The sequence below is a fragment of the Toxorhynchites rutilus genome, chromosome 2 (assembly GCF_029784135.1).
Source record: "Toxorhynchites rutilus septentrionalis strain SRP chromosome 2, ASM2978413v1, whole genome shotgun sequence".
Taxonomy (NCBI): domain Eukaryota; kingdom Metazoa; phylum Arthropoda; class Insecta; order Diptera; family Culicidae; genus Toxorhynchites; species Toxorhynchites rutilus.
The window spans coordinates 284786501-284807312 of record NC_073745.1 but is presented as its reverse complement, the minus strand read 5'-3'; the positions used below and the strand labels follow the sequence as shown (position 1 = coordinate 284807312).

Genomic DNA, 20812 nt, shown 5'->3' with positions numbered 1-20812 from the left:
TCGATCGCACCAGAGTGCAGTATAGAGACCGGAGGCAAAGTGGGTCGTTAAACTCTTGGGATATTTTAAACATGAATCCCAGCTGGCGGTTAGCTCTAGAAATAATGTCGTTGTAGTGTGATCGGAAGGTGAATGCTGAGTCTAGGATGATCCCGAGATCATGAACTTGATATACACGATCGAGAGACTGTCCGTCAATTGCGTAATCGTACTCTGTCGGATTGAGCTTGCGGTGGAACGTGATAACGTTGCATTTATGAATGCTTAGCGTAAGCATGTTCCGTGTACACCATTCAGTGAAACGATTCAGCAGCCGTTGTAAAGCGTAACAGTCCTCAATACTCCTCATGACCATGTAGATTTTGACGTCGTCAGCGTAAAGCAGTCGATAGCCGGGTGGTAGTATGACAGATAGCTCATTAATAAATATTGAAAATAGCAAGGGGCCCAGATTGCTCCCTTGTGGCACGCCAGATAAATTCGAGAAATGTTCCGAAGTTACCGACCCAATGCTAACAGTGAGCCTACGATTTAAGAGGTATGATTTGAACCAGCTGATAATATCCGCGGAGATACCGATTCTCCCTAATCGTTCCAACAGTATTCCATGATCAACTCTATCGAAGGCAGATTTCAAGTCTGTGTAGACGGTGTCGACTTGGGCACCAGCATCAATGTTTTTTATACAAAAAGAGGCGAACTGAACTAGGTTCGTGGTAGTTGACCTTTTCGGATAAAACCCGTGCTGATCCATGGCAATGTAATTCTTGCAAGAGTCGAAAAGTAGGTCGTTCATAAGAATTTCGAAAACCTTGGAACAGGCGCAAAGCGGTGTATTCCTCTGTAGTTCTCAACATTCTGCCGATTCCCTTTTTTAAACACAGGAAACATGATAGACGTCTTCCAGCTTGTGGGAAAACAGCGTTGCCTTAATGACAGATTAAAGATGGACGTGAGTGGAGAAACCAACTCGTCACAACATTTTTTAAGGATGTAGGTAGGTATTCCATCAGGACTGGATATTGAACATCTCAATTTGTTTATGGCGAATTTCGCTTGATTCGGTGTGATGTCGAGGTTTCCCAGATGGCACACGTCTCTTGGAGTATCTCTACAAGCGTCCAAGATTCTTGACGAAATCGTGTCGTTGAATGCGCTTTTGAAGTGAGTTGCAAACAATCTACATTTTTCTGCAGTTGAATGAACAACCTCGTTGCCCAGAAACATTTCCGCGGGCAACCCATTGTTATCCTTCCGTTTTGACTTCACGAATTTCCAAAAATGTGCAGGGTGTCTACGTAAATCTTCTTGAGTCCGTATGCTGTAGCGTTTGTATAAATAGCGGTTATATATTCGGTAACTGTCACTAGCCCGCGCGAAATGTTGCTTGGTATATAAGCACCGGGATCGGCAATAAACTCGAAGCGCCTTCGATCTTAGACATTTTGGATGTCTTAGGTGTGCATTTCCCCAGGGTGGCTTAGGAGACGGTCTGCGCAGTGGGATGAAATCAACCAAATGACTTTTAAGCAAGCTTGTAAAGCAATCAACTGCAACGTTTATATCGTCAGCGGATTCTAAGAAATGCCAATCAGTTTGGCGAAGGGCTTCTAGTAAGCCTTCAGTATTGGTTCGATGAGAGTCAAGTCCAGGTTCATCCGGAATGTTTTCAAGTACGATGGACTGTGATAGACTAACTGTTAACTCCAAAGCAGGATGGTTGAAGTCAAGAACGGAGAGCGGTTCGGCTGCTTCTTCGAGAAGGCATCGTGAGAGCGTAGCTTCATTTACCAGGGCAAAATCCAAAATTCGTGCATTCTGATTGGTAATATGATTGATTTGAGATAAACCGAATAGTACGACTTTGTTGTTTTTAGACACCAACGAATGCACAAACTCGCGACGTAAAATTTTATCACAACGGTAAAAATAATCAATATACAAACGAGCAGAATCAACGATGAAGTACTGACAGACAGTGATGACTCGAAAACAAGATTAAAGGACGTAAAAAAAACACAATAATCGACGGTGATAATCACGACAGGAAAATTTAACTTGTACACATAAGGCAGTGTTCCCATATATATATATATATATATATATATATATATATATATATATATATATATATATATATATATATATATATATATATATATATATATATATATATATATATATATATAATATAAATGTTATACTAGTATGGGAGATTAGCACATTTTCTGTTATTTTGAAGCTCATTTAATGTAATAAATCGGCATGCAAAAATGTGTGCTTAAAATTAATCTTGGGTGTACTCTTACATACACTCTGACATACATACATACATACATACATACAGATCAGACGCAATGTTGTTAAAAAAATTATTTCATCAATCAATCAAAAAAATCAATCATTGTCCACGTGGAAATTATCTATACCCCCTTCCGCCCATCACCGTGGATAAGTGTGGACATTTCCATAACCCCTACCCCGAGAATTCATTATTTTAACAATTGGTCGGTGTTAAGTCAGACCGGACCATGTTACATTTTTATGATTACGAGTTTGAAATAGATTGCAAATTGATTGGAAAATCACGCGTACATCAGGAATAACTTATCGAATTTTTTTGAACGCTTAATTAAAATCCCTTATAGCACCAAACAACTCGAAATTTTTAGTTTTGCGACTTGGACCGCTCTGACTTAACACCGACCAATTGAGTTTAACCTTTAACGAACGAGCGCATTTTTCTAGAACCCTGACTAGAACGAATTGGTCGACGGATTTTAAAGAAATTAAGTGCTTTATTTCTTTACTTTATTATATAACGGTATGCTCCAGATCACGTTGCATGCATAAAGAAGGCATAACCTAACAGAACCACTAAAATATAACGGAATGCCGCATGTATGGCGGCATTCATTTTTTTTAAATATTTGCAATGTCGCGAGTATGGCGGCATTCGTTCGCTAAGGGTTAATAATACATAACAGATTACTCATGATTGGTTCGAGGTTAGGTTTACATCGAATTTGTTGATTGTTAATAACTTTACAATTCATTTGCTGCTTAAAACTTGGAAACTCTGGGCTCGGTTCCCGTTCAGACTAGAGATTCTTGCTTTACAATGAGGAACAACCATACGATCCAGTTATACGACATCTTATGGCTATCACTGTTATACATGGGTCATTTTGAACCACATGAGTGGCCATATGAAATACAATCAAGCGGTAACATTGACCGTCGGACTCTTATCTGAGTAATTAGTATGAAAATGACCCAAGTTATACTGCGCTTAACGGGAGGAGCTTTTTTATTTTTATTTTTTTTTTTGCAGGGTCAGTTGAGACTCTCCAATTGATCTCTCCAAATATTTATATTTCGATCAGAGCGCAAATGTAACTTATAATCTCTGAAACTTGAGATTGATTTCTGTAGAATGAGTGTATGAACCAGCATGGCGTTAATCGTTACGGGTGGTTATTATGATTATTAGTCACGATCTGAGAATCGAAGCATCGTTACCTTTCCGCTTGATCAGAATTCATGATTCATATTGGCGTACACAAAAAAAACTAATATTAAATGGTTTTGAATGACGCTGCACATTTCCTCATCACGATAAGCGTTTCAAACAATACAATGCTGTTTTTTGAACACTCAGCTTCGAGGGCTCCTGTAAACATTATGATTGTGTTATTGCGAACATCAGTAAACAAGTGAGATGTATATGCCTACGATGTAGACACAAACACTTTGCAGTCGTTGGAACCGAGTTGGAACAATTGACCTCATCATTCCGTAGCGCGTTGAATGAATGACTTGGTTGGTACCACAGACGAATGGGCGTAATGTAATCGATTTGCATGTTGTGACTGTAATTAGACTCTACTGGTCGCGGGTGTTAATTTGAATGCACAAACATTACTACCCAGCTTGTGGTGGGGTTTTTCATTTCGACACGATCGTGTTCAATATTTATGATAAGTTGTGATCGTATTTAGAAAATACTTTCGATTGCTGTTTGGATACGATGAGACAGGGTTTCCGGATTAATAAATCACTTATTTGTATTGGTATCGCTTTGAATATCAACAAACCGGAAACAAGTCGTTCAGTTGCAAAACCAGCCACCACAAAAAATACAAAGACGATTTTCTGTAGCATAATGCCAGAATGAGGTATAAAATAAATAGGATTTGGACGGTTTTGCTGCACATCATGATTTTCAAACGCGTGGTTTATATGAAATTGGTCGATTTTGGAGCTGTTTCTCACTGCCCATAAGTGGACAATGTATCTAAGGTCTAAACACGACACATGTTGAAATCTACTGATTACATTGTAACTGTACAAGGAACTAGTGGTAAGACGGATAGACTAGGAACAACTTCAATTTCATCTTCGGATTCTAATGTTTTCTAGTTTTTTTCCCGGCGTAACATTCTATTTTGTTGAAATAATTGATTAAATGTTTTTACAAAAACAGCGTTTTCCTTCAATATTGGAAGTTGATCATTTTCTGTGGTGCGGGTGGAAGGGACATATGGTGGAGGTATGACTGGCAGGTAATGTATTAGGCGAAGCGTAGAGGTTTGTCGCTCGGGAATAACTTTATTTTTTCTCGTCGTTTGTTTTTTCAGCGACTCAAGCCTTTATAAGGCCGTGGAAACTAGGCTCACATGAAGAATAACATACATTTACCTTTGAAAATCTTTTAACTAATGAAAAAGGTTGAAAAAATTGGTGGCAATATAGTTGCCACGGCCCGTTAACACCAAAAACACTTCACTTTATTGCGCCTTTGGTTATTCAAAAATCAAAACAATATTTCTAGTGCAGCAAAACCGATTATTTCAGCGAAAAACCTGTTTTTTATATTTATTTATTTGTGGTAATTCATTAGACACTAGTCTTGATGAATAAAATTTGTAAAATAACAGTTAATTCAATACATGTCTAATTCTACTAACAAAGTGTCTAGTTGGTTCATTAAAATCAAAAAACACTTCGACATCCGAAAACGCACGAAAACAACTTGACAGTGGTTCATTGTATCCGAAAACGGTTCTATGGAAGCTTGGTTGCAGCAACGTTGTGTTCCGAAGCGATCGATTTGGCACACGAAAGTTCAACATTGACAGTAGATCTGGAGCATCTACTTCTCCGTTAATCAATTTGGCCACTAGCGTCGATTGCTGAATTCTTCTGCGGCGCTCCAGTGTGTCTAAACCCAACAGGGTATGGAGGTAAATTGTCAGGATCTCTCCAAGGCAAGTTCCGTAAGGCCATGCGAATGAAACGTCGTTGAATTCGTTCAATCCTTAGGCACCATGTTACCTGATGAGGGTGCCATACAACGGATGCACTTTCCAGAATTGGACGGACTAGTGCACAATACAATGACTTCCAGCAATATGGGTCCGAAAAATCCTTCGCTATCTTCGAAATGAACCCTAGTTGACGTGATGCTTTCGAAACGATCATAGAGCGGTGTAGATCGAAAGTCATTTTTGAGTCCAGTTGAACTCCAAGATCAGTTACGCTCGTGACTCTTATTAAAGTGACTTGTGACTTGCCACCTATCTTGTAATCAAATATGATTGGCTGTACAATGCGATGGAACGTGATAATCTGACATTTTTCAACGCTTAGTATCAATTTGTTTCTCTGACACCAATCGGCAAACGAAGTTAGCAAACTTTGCAGAAACCAGCAGTCCGCTTCCGTGCGTACTATGACGTATAACTTCAAATCGTCAGCGTAAACCAATTTGAATCCTTTTCCAAGAGCTGAAGCAGCATCGTTGAAGAACAAAATGAACAGCAAAGGTCCGAGGTTGCTACCTTGTGGGACTCCGGATTTATTTGAAAACGGTCGTGATAAATATCCATTAATCGTCACTTTAAGTTCTCGTTCCGTAAGGTAGGATTCCAACCAGGATACAAACTGCGAAGAAATTCCAAGACGGATCAGCTTGTGCAGTAGCATGTTGTGGTCAATTTTATCAAATGCTGCCTTCAAATCTGTGTAAATGACATCCACTTGTGCTCTATGCTCCATACTCGTTATGCATCGTGACGCGAAGTCCAATAAGTTAGTGGTAACCGACCGCCTAGGAACGAACCCGTGTTGGTCAGTAGATATATAGTTCTTAGTTGCCTCGAGAATCACTCCCCGTACTATAGTCTCAAACAATTTCGAGACAGCTGAGAGACTTGTGATCCCTCGGTAATTAGCGACATTATGGCGATCACCACGTTTGAAAACTGGTGTCATGAACGACTGTTTCCAGATGCGGGGAAATTCTACTTGCTGCAGCGAGCGACTGAATATGTCACTCAGTGGTCGCGCAAGAATGGCAATACAACGACAAATCACGACTGCAGGCAAACCGTCAGGGCCAGGGGTTAGCGATCGTTTGAGCTTTTTTGCAGCAAGGGAGACCATTTCCGGATTTACAACAAAAATACCAAGATCTACCATATCAACGGGAACATCACGGATGGCTTCTTCAATTTTAGACCTTGAAGCGGGATTCTCTGCAAACACGGACGCAAGGTGCTCAGCGAACAACTGACTTGATTCTGTAGCCGACGTTGCTGTTAAATCATTCAAATGAACATTCATTGGGATCACTGAATTTTTCTTTTTGGTATTAACAAAGTGCCAAAAACTACGCGGGTTTGTTTTCAAAGCGGATTGCACACGGAACACGTAGGATTTATAGAGAGAAGCATTCAAAGACCTATATGCATTACTTGCTTGTTGAAAACATTGTCTGTTGGTAAGCGTACGATGACGACGTAATTACCGTTGACAAGCATTGCGCGCGCGCTTCAGTGTACGTAAACGGTGCGAGCTCCAGACGGGCGAAACTGGCGGTTTGATTCTTGGAACATTCGTAACCAGCCAATCGTTCAAAATGGAATTAAAACGTTCGGCCATTTCGTTGACATCATTAATAGCAGAAATCATATCCCAATCAACAGTGGACAGATAGGCCAAAAGAGCAGCAAAATCAATTTTACGGAAATTTAGAGGCCGGTCCACTCTTCTTTCTATTGCTTCGACACATACCACACGCGCGGGTAGGTAGATTTCAAGCGAGGGGTGGTGCGAGTCTAAGGGCAACAACGGAGCCGGGCAGTTATTTACATCAATATCAATATCGGGTGAACAAAATATCAGATCGAGAATGCGATCGAGTGGATTGTGCACAAGATTTCTTTGATTGAGGCACAAATAATCCATGCCATCCAAAAGTGTGCTACTGGACGAGGGTAGTTGAGAACTATCACATTGGATAACGTTATCAATCGAACGCCAACGCATGTGCGGTTGGTTGTAGTCACCGCATGTCAGGATAACATCATCGTTTGAACGTTTATTGCATAACTCATTCATGGAGGCAAGGTGGTCGTTAATTACGCCGACATCCTGACTCCTATCCGGTGGGATGTTTCAATGGAAATATAAACATTTGAATTTTCCATCAAATATACCATTTATTTTATTGAAAAAAGTACATGATCTTCGCAGTAGATCCCAGATAGTACGTTTACAGTGAAAAACTTATCAACTTATTGCATTTTCAACGATTCTAAACGGAATTTTCTGCCGGCGCACAGTGATCCCTGGGAAAATTTAGGTGGCCAAAACCCAAAAAATGAAGTTTCATAAAAACACAGAACTCAACGTATCCGAAAACCCCAGTCTACCAAAAATAGGGTTTTTAGATAAAAAATCTGAATTTTGGCTGCCTAAATTTTCTCAGGGACTACTGTGCGGCGCTCTAAAATCGTGGTTTTATTACAAAAAAAATGACTCCCAAATCAAGTGCAGCGAAATATTTTGTTGGTGGCAATATAGTTGGCAGTAACTATGAAAGGGGCTTTTTCCACTATTTATTTAATTAGGCTCATGTGGATAAAGAGTGATCATCTAGTAGTACATTTTTAAACTATTTAAATATATTATAACTACATAATTATTAACTTGAGTCTAATTAGTTGAAACTACAAAACAATATCCCATAAACAAAATTATAATTTATTCCATCCTCGCCTCGTCGGTATTATCCTTGTCTGGAGCGGTGCTTGTGGTGGGTCGTAATAACTACATCGCCAGGTGACAGCATCGGTATCCTTCGGTAGTGAGTGCCTCCTTGCTTTGTTTATTGCTCCTGTAATGATCTTACCTCAACGGGTACTAAGTTCTGCTTATGTAATAGGAAAGGAAGGGAGAATGGACAACTCGAGGTAGAAGAACCGACCTAAATAATAATATTAGCGCTTGATATATATGGGGAACATAAAATTAAGGTCGCGAGTAGCTATAATATCGCGAACTAGCATGCGTGAGTGCACTCCCCGAGCCTCTGGGGCTGATTCTGATGCGCGAATGTGAAGTGACAGCTCGGAAAAATTGCCTCACTCAATTCCCGAAGGCGGCTGTGGTGAGATTTTTACATTGAGTGAACTCTCATGAACACTCACTCAATTCCCGTGGGTGATTGCAGTGGAAAAACATGCCACTTTGTGACTTTTGAAGTCGTATCCTCATTCGTTATCGACTAGTACCAGCAATGGTAGCCAAACATAGAATTAGGCATTTCCAAAGGATTTGAACGATCTCTAATAATTCGCCGTTCCAAACGGGCAATAGCTACTGCAGATTCAAAGATGAATTCATCATCTACTTTATGAAAATTTTCGGAAAAAAATAGGCAATTTCGAATGCAATCCAGTTAAACTGTGAATTTTGAAATGATTTATATTTATTATTAACATGTAGTCAGTTCAAGTATTTGGTATGCTATTACTAATGACAAGAATATACATCTTCTGCAGCCGCTATAACGCGTTACAAAATTAAAATGTAAGTTTACAATAGTTGATCTTAACTGATACGCGAAACTCAATTCAGCATATCGTTTCCTTTCTTCAAAAACACAAATCAGACTTTCAAAAATTACGAAAAGCTACTTAAGTAGTTAAAAACCGTATATGTTTAATCAACTTCTTCCATGTGTGAGGCATCCTCGGTGTCATCCACTAGTGGAGGAGCATCTTCATCAGTAATTGCGGATGGAGTATCATCTGTGCTCATACCTTCGTCCTTATCCATTTCAAGACCCAGCTTGGCCATAAGGTAGATGCGAGATGCGTGCTCACCGGGCTCATCCAGTGAGAATCCAAACGATAACAGCGCAGCTTCGGACAGTGGAAGAACAAGATCCTTGGCAGCTCTATCATTTTTATCGGCTCATTGTCTGTGAACAAAATTTAGCTTTTAAATTTATTTAAATGCGATAATAAATATATCTTATCTTGATGGCTTTTATGTGAGGCGACTAAAAAATTAATGTTCACTGTAATGTTATAAAGAATAGTCAACCTTCCGATAAACTTTTAGCAATGATTACGCTAAAATCAGCACCGGACACTAAGTGAAAAAACGAATGCGGAATCAAAACACGGATACGAAATCAAAACAATTGAAATAACATACACTCATATTAATGCAAAGGGACTATGCAAAAACAGATTTGAAAATATATTTTTATTTGTTTTCTTATCCCAGTGATATTATTTTTCATCAATTATAATAAGAGGAAAACGTTTATAAAGATGAACCAAATTATTTCCTGTACATATTTGTAACAAGGAATGAAAATTTTTAAAACAAAATAAATATATATTCATGAAACACATTGAATACATAGAGCCTTTGCAAAAAACACAAGCTTTGACATATATTTCAATGAACACTGCACCATTTGTAATTCATTGAGTATTTCACTCCAAAATGAACCTCTCACGTCAGGGCAATCGCCTTCGGCGATACGGTGACCTGGGTCATGTGACTTTGAGGAGTTCATTGTTGTCACATTCCATTCGCGCTGGAGAATCAGGCCCTCTAAATCGGCAACCAGTTTGATTCTTTCATTGCAAAATTCATTACATGAACAAACAACGTGCTCGATGTCATGATATTCTTGACCACAATTGCATAAATTGTTAGTAGCAAGACCTACGCGGAAAAGAAGCGCATTTAGCGCGGAATGATTGGACATCAATCTGGACATAGTTTTAATGAAATCTCTGTCAAGGTCTAACCTTTTAAACCAGGCGTTCCATTGGTTTTTCCAACTGGTGAGTGACTGATGTCGGGAAATGGACAACAATTCCCGATACGCTATTTGTCTTTCAAAAACTGTGCCCTGCATACACCTGTGAAACGGTTAAATGTAAACAAACATTGAGAAAAGAAAAGAGCGAATCATTCAAAATTTTTCACTTAAAATGAATTAACCTATTTGGTATATTACTCTCACTGTCCGTCTTCCCCTCAATTTCCCTACCATATATTCTAGTGATACTATTCGTTGCTTTGCGGAATAAATTGTGATCAATTAATGTAGATTCCTGTGAATAATATTTCCATAGGTTAATGAATTCTTGTTGACTTGGTTAGTTGATTTTGAACTCCCTCCTGCTGGATTGGAGAGAGTTCGAAATAAAGTAACAGTGAGACAATGCCCCGTAATTCTCGTTATGCAGTCCAAAAGTTATATTTGAGTATGAAAAAAAAATTATTTTCCAGTATTAGTTTTCTGTTCTATCAATCTATTGAATTGGTCGATGAACCTGATTGAATAAAACAGCTGATTAATAGTAATTGTAGTTTTGAAAGTTTTCACCCAATTACATTAAATGAACTAAGAACTATTTGCTTTTCTTTAGGAAAAACGGCTGGAGTAGATAGTGTTAATGCTAGAGTTATTCAAGATTGCTTTCATGTTATTGACTACATCTTACTGGACCTTTTTTTTTTATTCGTTTATTTTTGCAGGCTCAGTAACTTAAGTTTAAAGGAGCCGAATTCTTAAATATAATTTTAAAACTATATATATAAACAATTTTTTTACATCTTTGGTTAGTAAGGTGGAAAACCGTATTACTGGACCTTATCTATAAATCTTTACTAACTGGGCATGTACCCCAGGTGTGGAAGGAATCCTTAGTAGTCCCTATTCAAGAGGTTGCTGGAACGATTAAAGCCGAAGAGTTTCGTCCCATCAACATGTTGCACACATTAGAGAAAATATTGGAATTAGTTGTTAAAGGCCAGCTGTTGGAATATTTAAATCATAGCACTTTGCTAATACCAGAACAATCGGGATATCGGGAAGGTCATTCCTGTGAAACCGCAAGATAATTTAGAATGTAAAGAGACCATCATTGCTGTTTTCTTGGATCTAAAACGCGCTTTCGAGACAATTTCTAGGCCCTTGTTGTTGAACACGATTAAGCGCTTTGGAATTACGAGTACTGCATATAAATGGTTTGAAAGCTATTTATATGACAGAACTCAACGAACTATTTTTAACGATTTCATTTCCGTAGGGAATAATCTTGGAGTACCTCAGGAAAGTGTATTAGGGCCCATTTTATTTATTATGTACATTAATGACATGCGACGAGTTTTGCGATTTTGTGATATCAATCTTTTTGCAGATAATACTGTATTATTCATTGCAGCTAATGATTTAAACCAGGTCGCGTCACATTTAAATGGAGATTTGCATTCTTTAAGTAGATGGTTGAAGTATAAGCAATTAAAATTGAACATAAGTAAAACAAAATATATGGTAATCTCGTGAAATCGTTCAAATGAAAACGTCTCTATTGTTATTGATGATGAGACTATTGATCACGTTCGGGAAATTCAATATCTTGTCGTGATTATTGATGACAAACTCAAGTTCAACACTCACATTGACAATGTCATCAAGAAAATTGCCAAGAATTATGGAATCTTATGCCGATTGAAAAACGATTTAACTATTTCCAGCAAAATACAGCTATACAAATCAATCATCTTTCCTCATTTAGACTTTTGCTCTTCCATTTTGTTTCTGGCCAATGAAACACAAATATCGAGATTACAGCGTTTGCAAAATAAAATAATGCGAGATTACAGCTTTTGCAAAATAAAATAATGCGGTTGATACTAAAATGTAACAGATCCACTTCCTCATCTTTAATGTTGGACGCTCTGCAATGGTTATCCGTGAAGCAAAGGATTGTTTATTTAATTATGGTGTTTATTTTCAAAGTAGTCGAAGGTTTGCTGCCTCGATATTCGTGTGATCGAGTTGAAAGAGGAAGCGACTTTCACAGTTATAACACAAGAAACGTGAATGAATTGAGAACACCCAATTTCTTGACATGTGCTTCACAAAATTCGTTGTATTTCAAAGGTATAAATGTGTTCAACTCGATGCCAAGACATATTAAACGTGCAACAACACTTACAGAATTTAAGAGGCACTGTATTTCATACGTGAAAGCTGTGTTTCATTAACAGCCGACCGATATATTTTCAAATTTTATGACGAAGATTGTTACTGACGAAGTTTTATACGAACGGATAATTTAATGTGGGATTTTTTTTGCAGTTTGTTTTTAATAGTTTCAATTAACCTGACGAAGTTTTTTTTAACGGATTATATTATGCAAACTACTTAATTTTTTAAATTAGCTTTTTTTAATTTGTATTTATGTCCTCTCTGTTATGTCCGTCATGATCCTGGTGATGATGGACTATTTTTATTTTTATTTTGTTTATTTTATATTATATAAGTTAAAAAAAATAAAAGTAGTCTACGTTTGAGCGTCGCGCGCGTAACACAGATATAAAGGATATTAAGTTGAATGTTTTCTAAGTGCCGGTCTAGAAATTTTTCGTTGAGGAAATTTTCTCGATTTCTCTGGATGAGGATATTCATAGTCAATCCAATACAAGGCTGGCGGTTGGGCTTGTGCTCTGGTGGATCACTCGACTGCAAGGGCCTCGTCGGGACCGTATCGGCTCTGTGGCGGACATGACTGAGTATTGGCTTGTCATTTGACATTGCAATTTTTTGTACTTATATCTGTAAATAAAATCAGTTCGTTGTTTTTTTGTTTGCCTAACTGATTTCAATGCTGAAAAAAATAACTAAATTATCTTTTAGATAACTCGTCTTGCTCAACTCTCTGTAGGGGAAGGAGGCGGGACCATCATCATCATCTATCTGTTCTCTATAAGCAGGATCGAGCGATTCATGGAAATATAATGGCTTCCATTTCCACAGTTCAATGTACGGCCATTCCATGCCGAACATGGTTCACTAATCAGATCCTTATCGCAATATATTAGACCCGTATTTTTTTTTTTTTTCATTACGGTGCCCACTTCCACTTTAGTGTGGTCCGAACAATCAAGTTCCACAAATGACTGTCTCAAAATTAAAACTTTTGATGATAGCTTCGAAAAATCATAATTCAAAACACTTTATTTTTGAACGAGTAGAATACCTCAGCTTTCAATAAAAAATATAAAAAATATGGAGCCTCCTATCTTTCACCATGGCTTGATTTAGGAAGCATAGTAAAGCAGAGAACAAATTATAAGAACATAGAAATGCTTCTAGTTCTCGCCAATTTAAAATGGTTACGCATAGTATACTTCAAACAAATTCCGATTCGATTGTTCTGCAAATCATCAAAATCCGTTCATAGCTAAAAAGTTATTGATGGTTAAACTATTCCATAAAAACGTGACATGTCTGCTGACTTGGTACTCTCATAAATGACGTAATTCTACATCAAAAATACATACAGTAGAACCCCGATTATCCGCGAAATAGTCGGGTTAGATCACCGCGTATAACGAAAATCGCGGATAACGCAATAAAGGGCTAAAAATGAGGTACTAACACGAAAAAAAGATATTTCAGCATGAAAACTATATTTTATCAATACAGCAATTGTTCAACTATCCATCTGTAAGGTCGTTTACATCAGTGATCAGAAAATGTGAAAGCCATGGCCAAAAGAAAAGAGCAAGACTCTATCACTCACTGACAAATTTCGGGAAGGTTTACAGAATTACTAAGGAACTCGCATTCGCGGATAATCCGTACCGCGGATCATCCGCTCGCGGATAATCGAGGCTCTACTGTATTTCATCCGTAGAGATCAAACGAACGAAAAATATCCATTTCCCCTTTCGAAAAAAGATCAATTTCGTTAGCATAAATAAACATAACAATGTATTTGTAGAACGTATGAGAATTCAATTTTCCAAATTTTCCGAGCTTCCTTTACAACTTTTCCCAATTTTTCCGATTTCTCTTTCCGCTATATTGATCTACGGGAAGATACGAATACAACAAAATAAAGACCGTTCAAATCGGACCATTCCTTCCTCAGATTTTGCAGATTTTGGTTTCCATTTTTATTTATAGATAATATTGTTGTTCCATTATTCGGGGTAATTATGATAATCCTCAATTAATGACGTAGTTGCTCCAATATTGTCGTAGGGGAGATGGGGGCAAGACGGACAAGACGGATGATTTTCGGGTTTTGTTTCTCTATTCCGCTTTTTATCAGTATTCATTGTCATAGAATGCTTTAAATATTATAGAATAGCATGTAGAAGGGTTTCCCATCAACAGAAATTTGAAATTCATAATGCAACTATACAAATCAACCACCTGTCCATTAAAAAAAAATAAAAGTAGTCTACGTTTGAGCGTCGCGCGCGTAACACAGATATAAAGGATATTAAATTGAATGTTTTCTAAGTGCCGGTCTAGAAATTTTTCGTTGAGGAAATTTTCTCGATTTCTCTGGATGAGGATATTCATAGTCAATCCAATACAAGGCTGGCGGTTGGGCTTGTGCTCTGGTGGATCACTCGACTGCAAGGGCCTCGTCGGGACCGCATCGGCTCTGTGGCGGACATGACTGAGTATTGGCTTGTCATTTGACATTGCAATTTTTTGTACTTATATCTGTAAATAAAATCAGTTCGTTGTTTTTTTGTTTGCCTAACTGATTTCAATGCTGAAAAAAATAACTAAATTATCTTTTAGATAACTCGTCTTGCTCAACTCTCTGTAGGGGAAGGAGGCGGGACCATCATCATCATCTATCTGTTCTCTATAAGCAGGATCGAGCGATTCATGGAAATATAATGGCTTCCATTTCCACAGTTCAATGTACGGCCATTCCATGCCGAACATGGTTCACTAATCAGATCCTTATCGCAATATATTAGACCCGTATTTTTTTTTTTTTCATTACGGTGCCCACTTCCACTTTAGTGTGGTCCGAACAATCAAGTTCCACAAATGACTGTCTCAAAATTAAAACTTTTGATGATAGCTTCGAAAAATCATAATTCAAAACACTTTATTTTTGAACGAGTAGAATACCTCAGCTTTCAATAAAAAATATAAAAAATATGGAGCCTCCTATCTTTCACCATGGCTTGATTTAGGAAGCATAGTAAAGCAGAGAACAAATTATAAGAACATAGAAATGCTTCTAGTTCTCGCCAATTTAAAATGGTTACGCATAGTATACTTCAAACAAATTCCGATTCGATTGTTCTGCAAATCATCAAAATCCGTTCATAGCTAAAAAGTTATTGATGGTTAAACTATTCCATAAAAACGTGACATGTCTGCTGACTTGGTACTCTCATAAATGACGTAATTCTACATCAAAAATACATACAGTAGAACCCCGATTATCCGCGAAATAGTCGGGTTAGATCACCGCGTATAACGAAAATCGCGGATAACGCAATAAAGGGCTAAAAATGAGGTACTAACACGAAAAAAAGATATTTCAGCATGAAAACTATATTTTATCAATACAGCAATTGTTCAACTATCCATCTGTAAGGTCGTTTACATCAGTGATCAGAAAATGTGAAAGCCATGGCCAAAAGAAAAGAGCAAGACTCTATCACTCACTGACAAATTTCGGGAAGGTTTACAGAATTACTAAGGAACTCGCATTCGCGGATAATCCGTACCGCGGATCATCCGCTCGCGGATAATCGAGGCTCTACTGTATTTCATCCGTAGAGATCAAACGAACGAAAAATATCCATTTCCCCTTTCGAAAAAAGATCAATTTCGTTAGCATAAATAAACATAACAATGTATTTGTAGAACGTATGAGAATTCAATTTTCCAAATTTTCCGAGCTTCCTTTACAACTTTTCCCAATTTTTCCGATTTCTCTTTCCGCTATATTGATCTACGGGAAGATACGAATACAACAAAATAAAGACCGTTCAAATCGGACCATTCCTTCCTCAGATTTTGCAGATTTTGGTTTCCATTTTTATTTATAGATAATATTGTTGTTCCATTATTCGGGGTAATTATGATAATCCTCAATTAATGACGTAGTTGCTCCAATATTGTCGTAGGGGAGATGGGGGCAAGACGGACAAGACGGATGATTTTCGGGTTTTGTTTCTCTATTCCGCTTTTTATCAGTATTCATTGTCATAGAATGCTTTAAATATTATAGAATAGCATGTAGAAGGGTTTCCCATCAACAGAAATTTGAAATTCATAATGCAACTATACAAATCAACCACCTGTCCATTATAAACCCACTGTTCCAGACCGGTTTCCTCCCTTAGATCAACAATTCGTATGTGTGATTCAATCATACATCACCAAACTCCACACAACGGTATGAAACCGACGCAAAACGTCCTATTTGAAATTAATTTTTCGCTTTGCTCTGCAAGCTCTGCACCATGCTTACGCGCATATTCTGAGAAAGCATTCTGAGACGTTCTGAACCTTACCCGCGGTTCCCCTACAGAGTCCGTCAACAAAAACTGCGAAACCGAAACCGTCTTTTCTTTGAGTAATTTTGTCAATCTTTGGAGGATTTCCTCAGATTTACAGTGAAGGGAAGTGGGGGTAAGACGGACATGTTAAGAAGAACTTCAATTGTATCTTTGGAAACTCATGTTTTCCGAAACTTAAAAGCAGTTTCTTACAGTTCAATATACTGGTTTTCGAAATAATTGGCCAAATGTTTTATAAAAATGTGTTTTTCCATGTTTTTTTTTTACTTATATTAAAACAAGCCGAAAAGTAGAACATTTTTATCGAAGCGGGTATAATGGACATGTAGTGGGTGGAATATGTTCATAATACACGAAGTGTAAAAGTTTATCGCTCGTGAGAGGAATTATTTCGCTCTCTCTCAGTGTTGTGTGTCCAGTGACGGAACTAGAACAAACAGAGAAAGCAATATAAAAATGAGTTGAACATTCTTCCTTTCACTTTCTATCTTGCATTGGATGTGATCTTGGATGTGACTGTCCATTTCAACCCCATCAGTGCTATTATTTCAATAATTTAAATTTACCACTCCTAATATCGCTTCTCTGTTAACTCACAAACCGGAATATAATTATCAGCGAATTCAATTTTGCAATGAAACCACTCAAAATGCTTAATATCGAAGCCGAAAAATTACATCCACACTCGGAATCATGTTTGATTTTCGGTTTTTGTTTCCCTGTTTCACTTTTGAACAGTATTCATTGTCATAAGAAAGTTTAAATATTATAGAATAGCATGTAGAATTCATAATGAAACTATACAAATCAACCACCTGTCCATTATACCCCCACTGTCCGTTATACCCGCACTTCCTTTATTTGTAAGCCAAACATTACACAACAACATTGGCGATAAAAGAGAGATTGCGAAGGTTGTTGAATGCCATTTGGTCATTTTTTCCGCATCAAATATCTCTATAACATCCATGCAGAAGATCATTCATGTATATTCCAGAGAGTAAAGCGCTACTTGATCAAAGAACGGATATGTGAGTTGAGAATGACTCGATCGGAGAACTTGTTGTCTTTTCTAAAAAGAAGAAAAGGTCAAATGCATTCAACCGCCGCACAGACCATCTAAACAATTTGTAGATTTCCGAGAAAAAGTTAAATTTATATTTTAGATTACCGTAGGCTAATTACTTCAAAGTGAAACTTTTCGCTAAAAACAACACCGTTCGATTGATACTGGCTCCAGCATTCACGTTTGCCGACACCATTCTAGACGTTTCAGATATTAAAAATATTCCAGATACGAAATGGAAGAGTTGAAAATAATTGTTTTTTTAAAAAACACAATAAACAATACCCGGACCCTGGACAGATATGTAATAATGCGAAATGTGAAAGCACGAATACTAAGCTCTTCTCATTTGTATTCATAAATTTGTCATTCGCGCTTACTTTCTCTACGGTTACTTCCTTGATTTCGTATCAGCAGAGCTCTCATATTTCACTATAAGCCAGCGCAAGATGACGCATTGTTCGCCTCACGCGTTTTATAATGCTCATGCGTAGCTTAGCACCCTCCGAGTTGGGTCATGTCAATACGAGTCAATACGGTGTTCGTCCGATAGATTGCAATTTATTTTCGCATGCCTCACGCAATGTTTGTGCTCCAACTGTTTTGCTCAATTACTAATTGTTGACCTTGTGGTGGTTGTACTAAGTTCTATCGAGCTTAACCTGGGGAAGCTCACCGATGGCACCGATTTCAATGCACGGCCGAAGAAGACGTGACTAAGGAATCTAACTATTTTTGGGTGGCGTCTACCCCGTATTTGACCAGATACCAACAAGTTGAATTTCAACAGTGTTTGTTTTACCGATAAGATATAGGCGCGGTTTCATTTATATCGCACAGCTTGTGTGCTCAAACTCCTCTGATAGAGAGATAAAAAAATGTATGAACATTTACTATATGGACGCATTGCTCACCGACTCTCGAGTGTACTAAGCTTGTGGATAGCATTACGGTTCAAACAACGTTTTCATTTCAAAGGCACATTCCGAATACGAACAAGGCTATCCTTGTGTGGCTTACTGTGACTATGGCGGCGCTCAAAAAGGAGCTCTGTGGCCATGGCTGGCGAGGTGTTCGTCCTAAACGATGGAAAAATAAAGAATTCCCATGGGGAAATAATGACATGAAATCATGACTGGAATTTCTATTTGTTGTCTACATGACACGGGTTTTTTTTTCGAAGAGAAAGCTTCGGTGAACGAGAAAATAGATCGATGTTTGATGAATAATATTGTTTACAGGCATCCTTGTACGCCACAAAACTGTAACCGTTTTTGGGTCAATCATCAACAATGAGTACAATCGAATATTTGAAACAGGTGTAACTAGAAAAAGGAAAACCTTGTAGTGACACGTTTCGCAACACTTTATTAGAGCCATTCTTAGCATGGTTAATTGTGTGAGTCACGCAATCCCAAACGTTGCTCCAAAGCCAAGGCCATCGTATTGCACCGAATAAGCTACCTGTTGATGATTGTACATATCGATTGCGTGTGGTGATTATTACCGGGGCAGCTTGAACACTTCAATCATCCACCCACACCCATTTACTGTATACACACTACGAATACACATGATATCACTCATAACGTGACAATATTTTTTTCGATATCGCCCCATCTAAATTATAATGTTCTGTATGCAAATGAGAGATAGGCAGCTGTTCTGTTTTATTGTCGTATTATCGCGGTCGACATTTATTTAACACATTGTTCATCGCGGGTTATCTTTTCTGCAGTCGACCGGTTGTTTTTCCAAGAGATACTACCAGCAGTAAACTCTGCAGTATTAGATACCACCACCACGTTCAAACAGTTTTCAGAATCAGCACTGTGTGACACTCGTCATTCGTTTTCTATTTATTGTTAGCCACGACTGAATTTCAACGTAATAGTTTAACAGTTGTATAAGTAGTTGGTGTAGTCATCTGAGCATGATTCCACGATTCCAGTAAGCACTAAGTAATATCCAAGAGCGCTGCTACAGCCTATCTCTTCCTATATGCTCGGATGATGCCAACATCACAACTTCAGTGGGGTTCAAAAACTATAAAAGTGCCTACATTTCAGTTGCCAGTAGGTTTTAAAATCCAATCAAGCTGCCTACATCTCAGCTGTTTTGGTGCTCGAGATGTTGGCATCAACAACATGGCTGTCTACATCTCGAGCATGGTGATATAGCAGACTCAAGAGTAGACTGCTATATTCTTATACAGAACATTGAAGAAATGCCTGTTATGCTTACAATGCTCATATAAGGCGGATATAATGCTCAAACTGCGAGATAAATTACTCTTCAAATGCCCTGAGTTACTACTTTTTCTTAAGCACTACTAGTACTTTCATAGGGCACCGTTGAAACATCGAGTTTTGTTTGCGCTTGTATGGAGAAAAAACGATCCAGTCGGTATTCGCGGGGAACAAAACTCATAATCCACAACTCGTTTCAACAGGTCTGTTTATTATTTGCACAACATTGTTCGGAAGCAAATTTATTATTAAAAAAAACCATGGATGGGTTATACCTATGATATAACCGCAAGGTTGACGTAGGACTGCCGTTGGCTTGCATTTCTTCAATTAGCAATAATCCCACCTCGGATCTTCCTCATTGGGTACGATATCGCCGCTGCGCATAGCTATCTTTTGTGTGTATTGATTAAATTATTGATTAAACTAGTGAATGAATGAAACTATTTACGAATTCAATTGCAAACAAATCACAGTTTAAGTCAATTCATGCATTATGGTAGTAGCTATCGCAGCAAATAGTTATCAAAATTTTGCCTAATCATCTAACGGTATGCATAGAAGTTCAGTGAGCTGGCAACATGAAGAGATATCTTCCAATGCAGTCTTGAATAATCGAGCCAAAGCGTTGCATTTGTACCCGCTTCTGTAGACCGTGTAGGCAAACGAATTCCGGAGTGTAAAAACGCATGGGGGAATAAAAGTATTGCCGACTTCATTTATCTGCAATGCCGATTTTCCCAACTTCTTGGTTTCGGAATCTGTATTGGGAAAACACATTCCGGTTTGCAAAAATGCAAGCAAGTACAAAAGTACTCGT

At 37.9% G+C, this 20812-nt stretch overlaps 2 protein-coding genes and 1 non-coding gene across 3 annotated transcripts in view; 2 read left to right on the top strand and 1 right to left on the bottom strand.

Annotated features, from left to right (window-relative positions):
• The window catches only part of LOC129765298 (NADH dehydrogenase [ubiquinone] 1 alpha subcomplex subunit 11), a 245029-nt gene that overhangs the window by 188304 nt on the left and 35913 nt on the right, over positions 1-20812 (top strand). The gene's annotated exons all lie outside the window — the stretch shown is intronic.
• LOC129765295 (23 kDa integral membrane protein-like) overlaps positions 1-20812 on the top strand; it is a 32590-nt gene that overhangs the window by 5241 nt on the left and 6537 nt on the right. The window lies entirely within an intron of this gene.
• Positions 20236-20383, bottom strand: LOC129772284 (U4 spliceosomal RNA). The gene has a single exon (XR_008742594.1). It is a non-coding gene; the product is annotated as a U4 spliceosomal RNA (small nuclear RNA).